Source organism: Macrobrachium nipponense, chromosome 17 (assembly GCF_015104395.2).
Source record: "Macrobrachium nipponense isolate FS-2020 chromosome 17, ASM1510439v2, whole genome shotgun sequence".
In the NCBI taxonomy this organism is placed as follows: Eukaryota; Metazoa; Arthropoda; class Malacostraca; order Decapoda; family Palaemonidae; genus Macrobrachium; species Macrobrachium nipponense.
In genome coordinates, this window is record NC_087210.1 from 64,785,153 (window position 1) to 64,795,074 (window position 9,922).

The window sequence follows — 9,922 nt, forward strand, 5'->3', positions numbered from 1 at the left end:
GTCCACCTCACTGCAGCACTGTCGGTGATATATGCAGAAAATCATAACTTTTCTCAATAAAACCATTCTGATGGAAACCATTATTCTCGGTAAATAAATGATTTTGCAACTGGCGACATTGTTCCAACATTTCATTCGATCAGTCGAAAACGCCTTGACGGGGTTATGAGCTATCGGAGATGGATTAAATAGCCTGCCGCAGGATCTATTAATCAGGTGCAAATTGGTCTAGAAATAATACACATTACATGAAGTAGCCTAGTCCAATGAAAAGGGGAAACAGTTCTGCAGTTGTTTGCTTTCATTTGTACCGTAATACAGAAGAACCGAAATTATTATCTGGCACCTCAACGGTAATAATAACGATGCCAATTTCTTCTTGGATACGACACATGAGCACATGCATTATCGTTCATGAATGGTGAGACAACGTTAACTCATTAATTAACAGTACAATAGATAAAAATGAATCGGATTTAGAGCGACAAAGATCGCAGGCAAAACTAAACATATAATTCTAAAGAATACAATCAAAATTAAAAAACACCAATAAATAATAACTCGCGTTATTTACAGAGAATGATGGGAGAAGTATCGCAGGTAAACCACCATAATATGAGTTAAATTTGTTTAAGGTAAACAACCGCTGTTTACTCTCCATCCACTCCTCCTGATCCACGTGTCAACCGAACTGTGACAATGAGCCCCATCGTCAATCTAAGAAGGACATATGAGACACTCAGTCACGTTCTGCGTTTGGTACATAATACCTGAACGTGAATAAGTATACAGTTTGTTTCCTGTGTTAATTTCTTAAAATATTTTATTACTGGCATCATAATGAAAAGCCTAAACGTGTTGCTTCCTACTTGTTGCCTCATTATTATCTTTTGATACCTCATTATTATCTTTTGCTCACTACTATTTTTCACATTCTTTATATTACGGCTTTTTTGTTAATTCTTGTCTTTCTCACTCCATTTTTTCTCCTATAATACCTAATAAGGACACTATAGTCGATTCATTAAGGTAGGTATTCTTGTGCCTAAGAGACGTTTGTTTGGCGGCCTCTGATTGGCTGGTACCGGGAGGTAGGCCGCTCGCTCATTATGTCCTATTTTCGTCTGTGACTTAGGAAAACATGCAGTATGTTTATATTTCTTCATTTATCTCACGTTTTCCAAAAGATAATAAAAGATTTTTGGTCATACCAAAGGATTCGTATTAATTGTACAACTAAATAATCTTTTCCTGAAACCAATTAGATAAAACACAATGGAATTACAACGAGTAAAAGTGAAGAGAAAAAATTTCAATCTTTACACTGTTTTTTATTTATCATCAAATTTTTAATAAGTCATACGATCAAGATGAATTAAAACTTGTATTTTCATACAATAAAAATAACCTGAATACGCTGGTGCTTTCAGATTTTGGATGCGTGTAATATGTGAAGAGAAAATTGAAGAATATGTCTTATTATTTTGCAGCCGTACTTGACTCAGCCTGATAGGAAATCTATCTTTCTTGATTATTTGTTTTTTATTATTTCATATCACTCAAATAAGTCTCTGCTGTCTCTTTCATTTGAAAATATATTCATAAAATAAAATTGAAATTATTGTCTTAAACAAACAACCTGATTAAAGTTTAGGCTGAGTTGAAGAGTGTGAAGTTGTCTTTCCCACAGAGTTCAAACTTCTTTGCTGGATTGAATTCCCCCCGCGGCCCGCATGGGTCTGAGCTAACGATGCCAGATGCATCCATCTGATTAGTTATTATTATTTTTCTTACCAGATATGCCCAGACATACTATATGATACTGGATTTAAAAAATGTTCGACAGTTATAATGGAAATTCTATGTATTTTATTTTCAGAAAATTTAATAATATAACATGGTAAATATTGTCGAAACTGCAACCTTTTATATCGCTAATTGGACAACTCAAATCTCTCGCTGAGATGACAAACGCAACGACGACGCCTTGCAGATCTCATTCTCTCAGCAATACCGTCAAACTCAAATCATTTACTGATGCAACATAATAAGACATATTCTCCATTTTGCTCCTCACATTTTACACGCACTCCAAAATCAAAAATCTGAAAGCACCAGCGCATTCAGGGTGAATTTGTTGTATGAAAATACAAGTTTTATTTTATCTTAATCACGTTAATGATGCAAAATCCGATGATATAATAAAAACACTTATAGGAATTAAATGCTTCTCTTTTAACTTTACTCGTTGTAATTCCTTTGTGTTTTATCTTATTGATTTCAGGCAGAAAAGATGACTTTAGTTGTACAATTAATACCGAATCCCACCCTGGTATGACCGAAATTTTCCTATCTTGAGCAAAGCGTGAGTTGATTGAAGAAATATAAACATAATATTGCTAGTTTTCTAAGCCACAGTAGAAAATAATGAGACTGAGCGAGCGGCCTACCTCCCGGTACCAGCCAATCAGAGGCCGCCAAACAAACGTCTCGTAGGCGCAAGAATCTACCTTAAATGAATCGACTATAGTTTGCTCTCCTGATGCCGTTAATTATGACATTTATCAAAAGTGTCTTCTGTATTTCCACTCCTCAGAAACTCAAGACAAAAATGTGGCACGCATAACCTCTGACGATAAATTAGCCTCGCCGTAATGAACTTCAGGATTTGGCATCCAATCCTTAAACGGCAATTTTCGATTAAGCCTCCGCTGGTCGTTATGTGACCCTTTTGGGATGATCCGTTTCGCCCCAACGGTGCTCGATTGCCGACCCAATCTCTCTACCGCTCCCTGGCTTCGCTGGATAGAGCGTTGCTATTAATTTCCTGGAAGGAATATGACCTAACGCCTAATCAAGCCCGTTGCTTCCGGGGCGTGGTTTGAAATGAGTCGATATTTTTACAGTATTTTCAAGAATCCTAAATGAAGGGGTAACAGGCGAGGATGTTTACAGCAGTTATCGGTTACTAGAGGAAAAACTAAACAGGAAATCCCGATATATAATGAAAGAACTGCCGGTAGTAAGAATAAAAAACCCCATTTCGGCTCAACCTCAGCACCTGACCCCCAGTTCGGCTCACAGGCGATAAACCCCATAAGCTAGCCTATATCTTAACCTCAGTTACGTTGACTATTAACAACTCCACGGGAAAACCACCAAATATTTCGCTCTAGTTCAGAAAAGAACCCCAAAATGGCTCCTAATAATAATAATAATAATAATAATAATAATAATAATATCCTTTATTTCGGTTCAAGACCATATACAATGAACATACAAATTACACAGTAACATACACAATCTAGATATATGAGTCAACATAGGGAGAACCATGGTTTCACTCGACCCCTTGAAAATACCCAACCCCAATGGCTCAAGATATATTCGACGGATGAAAAAAAACTCCATTTCACGACCCCTTAAAAATAACCAACACCATTTTGGCTCAAGATATATTCGACGGATGAAAAACCACCATTTCACATACATATGAATATGAGTGAAAAATTCTGAGTGCCTTAACCTAACCTAACCCAACCTAACCCAACCCAACCCACTGTGTGAAAAAAATTCTAAGTCCCTTAACCTAACTTAACACAACCTAACCTAACCTAACCCCCCAAGTGAAAATATTCTAAGTCCCTTAACCTAACCTAACCCAATCTAACCTAACCCAAACCCAACCCATTGGCTCAAGATATACTCTAACAGATGAAAAACCTCCCCAATTTCACACAAATATGAGTATGAAGGAAAAAAAATTCTAAGTCCCTTAACCTAACCTAACCTAACCTAACCTAACCCACGTGAAATACCCAACCCGATTTTGGCTCAAGATATACTCTTTGGATGAAAAACCGCAATTTCACATAAATATGAATATGAGGGAAAAATTCTAAGTCCCTTAACCTAACCTAACCTAACCCACATGAGTACATGGAAAATAGGAATATGAGGAACAAATTCTAAGTCCCATAACTTAACCTAACCCACGTGAGTGAATATAGCAAAAGATATGAATAGGAGTAAAATAAATTATAACTCCCTTAACCTGACTTTCTTCATGACTCACTGCCAGGTGTGCAACATGTCATAGCACGTAATAGTGTGAATGCAAAAAGATATCTAAACTCCATAACCTAACATAATGTAACTCTATGGAAGGTTGAACAATAAAGAATGGGGTAAAAAACAATTATGACCATTCACATATTTTTATTACATAAAGTGGTACACTTTAACAAGTGTCAGATTCACCCTTTTCTCCCGAGACGCATTCAAAAACAATACCGCCACGATTCCTTATCACCAACCTCCAACTGCTAAACAATTTTAAAATAAAAAAACAATCTTCTAAATTCATTATCTTGTACCGCTTGACGTAAAAAAGTCAATAGAGAGTTGGTGTCTTTGTCCAAATAATAAACCAAAAAAAATAAACGAATAAAATCGTTGAGAAAAATGCAGCAAAAAATAAGAGACTAAATTCGGCTTCTGAGTCGAAGGAAATTCGTCTCATTTTCATGACAACGAAGCTGCTTCGAAAACAGTCATTCAGGTTGATGCATATTTTCTCCTAGCTTATCATTGCTGGCGATATATTGATGCCATTCTCTCTCTCTCTCTCTCTCTCTCTCTCTCTCTCTCTCTCTCTCTCTCTCTCTTGCAGACAAATATAATCTACAAGTGTCTGGTAATAATAATGCTGACAAACAAGTATCGTTTACTGAACAGATGTCAAACTTCCTAACATATTGCTGGCGATATAATGTTCTCTCTCTCTCTCTCTCTCTCTCTCTCTCTCTCTCTCTCTCTCTCTCTCTCTCTCTCTCTCTCCAAGCAAGCATCGTTTACCTAACAGATGTCAAACTCGGCCACCTGATTTTCTCTACAAGAAAAGACTTAAAAGCTCAGTACATCTGCATTGCAATTTTGAGCAAGAACATCTGCAAAATCACAGCACCGACAACAACTGTTTTGTCTAAACTGCAGGGTAAATTTTCCTTCGCTACGGTTCGGCCGCCAATTGGCAATGCGATAGCCACTCTCAATTCACAACTAGCTGTTTTTTGCGAGAGAGAGAGAGAGAGAGAGAGAGAGAGAGAGAGAGAGAGAGAGAGAGATATAACAACATTTGAAGTTACATCATGCGTACCAGATCGTTCAGTGGAAGACTATTATATCACACTTAACACAAATAAAAAATAAAATGATAAAAAAGGAAAAGGTGAAACCCCCTCCCAAAAAAGAAGGAAAATTCTGTTGTTGCACACGTCATCATAACATCACAAAGACAACGCCTGACTTGAAGTTATGTTAAGGAAGTTGATATTCTGGAGACAAATGATATATAAGAAACATATAAGAAACAGACGGAAACTTCCACGGTATGCTGAAAATCCAAAACTTCGAACAGAAGAATTTCGAAAGGAAAGGCATAAAAAACACACGTACTTGCATTATCTTCACGGATCACGCCTATTTTACTACGCCTTCCTGCAATCAATTAACGAAACCTCGGGGGATTCAATGAATTATGAAATCTAAGGCTATATATTATAGGCAGGCACTAGGCGGGGGGGGTACTTCCAGTTATTTGGGCGCTAATATTCACGGAAAGAGGGAGCTGGCATGGCTGGACATCAAGACGAAGAGATCCAGAAAACAAAGAGAAAGAGACAAAAGACGAGGATGATCTCAAAGTGAGACTTAGGAAAAAATAGACAGCCGTCACGAAGGAGGAATAGTTAGAGAAGTTGACAACAAGAAAGAAAGGAGGAGCTAATAGATATAAAGAATAGCTGAGGGAAAGACACAGAGTTACGGAAGCTGCGGACGTATTTCGAGTGAAATGCTCAGAGAAATTGAGGCCCCCGAAGATAATCTCATCAAGAAAACAAACCAGTCATAGGCAATCTGACAAACCAGCAGCAAACGTTTAAGTCTTCTCAACAAATGGCTACTATCCAGAATTAAAAGATACTAAGTCAAACGTGGCAGAACGCTCCTGCCCATTTCCTCAAATCCCATTCGTTTTCCGAAGTCTGGAGTCCCAGACCACATTCCGCCATAGCATCAGTCATCCCCCGCTAACATGCTGCTTCAGATCTACTGGAATCTCTTCCTTGAAGAGTGGGAAGCATTCAGTAAGCAGCAGAACTGACTAGGAGAAATATAATTAGAATTCAGCTCAAGTCTGAGGGGGGGTGTTTACCCCGAAGTCGTTTTAGAATCCGTGAGGCTCCAGTTCTGGCCTGCCACCCAGTGAATTTCGACCAAGAAAGGAATAATGAAACGAAATTCACATGCTGACGCGAAGACTCAAAATACAAAGATGGATTGAAAAATGAACTGTACACCCAACGTTATAAGATTCACTGGATCCAAAGACTCTAGATGCAAGCTTAGAGATCTTTAGATGGCTTCGGAGCTCGCATGCGTCTGATTTGAAATCTAAGGTAAAAGGAAGCTCAGAGAAAAGAATATCAGCGGAGGACGACGATGCAACAGCCCTAAAAGCTTTCCAGAGATAAGCAAGGTGGAGACCTGAGGACCAGATGTGAACAGATGGAATCCTGGATTGTGGAAGACGAGGGAGGATCTCAAGTTGAGACTTAGGAAAAAACAGACAGTTGCAACGAAGGAGGAATAGTTGGAGAAGTAGACAATACGAAGAAAAGAAGAGCTAATGAATATAAAGGGAATAGCTGAGGGAGAGCCACACAAGTACGGAAGCTCCAGACGCAATTGGAGAGAAATGCGCAAAGAAATTAAGGCCCCAATAGATAATCTCATCAACAAGACACCATGAAGAACGCGAACATCGGCCTAACCTTCACCTGCAGGCCAAAAAACAAACCAATTATTAGGCAATAACAGTGGAGGATGAAGATTCAGAAGCACTAAAAGCTTTCCAAACAGAAGCAAGCTGGAGACCCGAGGACCAGATGTGAGCGTATGGAATCCTGGATTGCGGAAGGAGTCTTCAGTACTTAGTATAACAGACGGTAAAGGATATAGCAGAAAGGTTGATGAACTAGGAACCAAATATGTAATACTGGAAGAAGCAAAGGAAATGACAGCAATCTTTTTGGTATACCCTTTGCCAGGTAAGTATAATTCCAATTGCAACTAGAAGCAATCTATTTGGTGTACCCTGAGCCAGGTAAGTATAATTCCAATAACTACTAGAAGCAATGTATTTGGTGTACCCCGTGCCAGGTAAGTATGCTTCTAATTACAACTAGAAGCAATGTATTTGGTGTACCCTGTGCCAGGTAAGTATGCTTATAATTACAAATAGAAGCAATGTATTTGGTGTACCCTGTGCCAGGTAAGTATCATTCTAATTACAACTAAAGGTAATCTGTTTGGCGTACCATGTGCCAGGTAAGTATGCTTCTAATTACAATTAGAAGCAATCCATTTGGTGTACCCTGTACCAGATAAGTATGCTTCTAATTACAACTAAAAGCAATGTATTTGGTGTACCCTGTGCCAGGTAAGTATGCTTCTAATTACAACTAGAGGCGATCTAGTTGGCGTACCCTGTGACAGGTAAATATGATTCTAATTACAACTAGAAGCAATCTATTTGGCATACCCTGTACCAGGTAAGTATGCTTCTAATTATAACAAGAACCAATTTATTTGGAATACCCTGTGCCGGGTAAGTATTCATTACAACTAAAGGCAATCTATTTGGAATACCCTGTGCCAGGTAAATATTATTCTAATTACAATTAGAGGCAATCTATTTGGAGGGTTCCAATCAAAATCCCGAAGCTTAAAATCCCGAATATCAAAATCCCTAAACTTAAAATCCCGAATGAATTAAAATCCTGAATTATCATAATCCCAGTAAATTATCCATTTGTCTTAACCATCTCTCTCTCCCTCTCTTGTACGAGCTTGGGGCAATTACCATTATAGGCTTCTTGTAACAATGTCTTTTAGTTTAGTCTGTTCCTGTGCTATCATAAAGTCACTTCTCCATTGTGGTCTACAAAATACTAAAAGCGTAAAGCCCATAACAACAATGGAAGAGATCAGTGAAATTGTTCCTTCGCAAAAAGGTTTTAATAAGTTAAATGCACATGGCTACTTGGCAATCTATTTGGAATACCCTGTGCCAGGTAAGTATTATTCTAATTACAACTAGAGGCAATCTATTTGGAATACCCTGTGCCAGGTAAGTATTATTCTAATTACAAACACAAACAATCTATTTGACGTACCCTGTGTCATGTAAGTATGCTTCTAATTATAACTAGAAACAATTTATTTGGCATACCCTGTACTAGGTAAGTATACTAATCATAACTAAAGGCAATCTATTTGGAATACCCTGTGCCAGGAAAGTATTATTCTAATTACAACTAGAAGCAATCTATCTGGCATACCCTGTGCCAGTAATATGCGGCGTAACCTATTAACTACAAACAATCTATTTGGCGTACCTGTCGTAGGTGGTTAAGTATAATTCTAATTACAACTAGAAGCAATCTATTTGGCATACCCTGTGCCAGGTAAGTATCATTCTAATTACAACTACAAACAATCTATTTGTCGTACTTGTGCCAGGTAAGTATCATTCTAATTACAACTAGAAGCAATCTATTGGCATACCCTGTGCCAGGTAAGTATGCTTCTAATTACAACTACAAACAATCTATTTGGCGTACCTGTGCTAGGTAAGTATAATTCTAATTACAACTAGAAGCAATCTATTTGTCATAACCCCTGTGGCCAGGTAAGTACAATCTAAATAACAACAGAAGCAATCTATGGCATACCCTGCCAGGTAAATTATCATTCCTAATTACAACACAAACAAGCTATTTGGCGGTAACCTGTGCCAGGTAAGTATCATTCTAATTACAACTAGAAGAATCATGGCATACCCTGTGCAGGTAATTATATTAATTACAACTACAAACAATCTATTTGGCGTACCTGTGCCAGGTAAGTATCATTCTAATTACAACTAGAAGCAATCTATTTGGCATACCCTGTTCCAGGTAAGTATTATTCTAATTACAACTACAAACAATCTATTTAGTGTACCCTGTGTCAAGTAAGTCTCATTCTTCGAAAATAAGTCAGAAACTCGTCTGTCTTTCCTAGTCTGGTGGACATTTTTCCTTCGAAACTAAGATCTGACTTGAGAGTAAAATTCTTAGATGCAATAATACTAACACAGATGGTAATAAATTTAAAATAAATAAACAAATAAACGATATCTGAGCCACCAGTTGCTGCCTAACGACAATTTATGTTTGCCTACTGGGGAATACAAATATATTTGCTTGGCCCTGATTATTTATTGAACTATTGTTCTTTCACACCTCTAAACAATAAATCAGACTTAGTGAGCCAGACCATTCTAGTAGTATATATCTGCCCTAGACCGATGCCTGTTTATTTCGATGTATTTTGGACAATGTTCAATGTTTGTCCCTAGACGAAACTTTTCCAACTGGCTAAGACATTAAATCTTAAACTAAATTTATTTTTTTTCGTTAACAGTATTATGAATGGCGGCATGTCTATTGAGTAAAATAAATAAGGGATTCCGATCGCTATTTTCATGATATTTATCTTTTTTATTGATCTTTTTTTTATCGACATGAAAGCAACAGTAGTTTTTGATTAAAAAGATTTTCTCTCAATTTTACCATCGGTTGTTGTGTTTAATGGCATAGGTTTACGGGAGTTCTATCCTTATTGCCGATGCACGATAAAAGTCATTGGCAGCTTGAACAGTGTCTCAGCTTCAACTACAACATGGTTAAAAGCGAAACACAAGATATATATATATATATATATATATATATATATATATATATATATATATATATATATATATATATATGTATATATATATATATATATATATATATATATATATATATATATA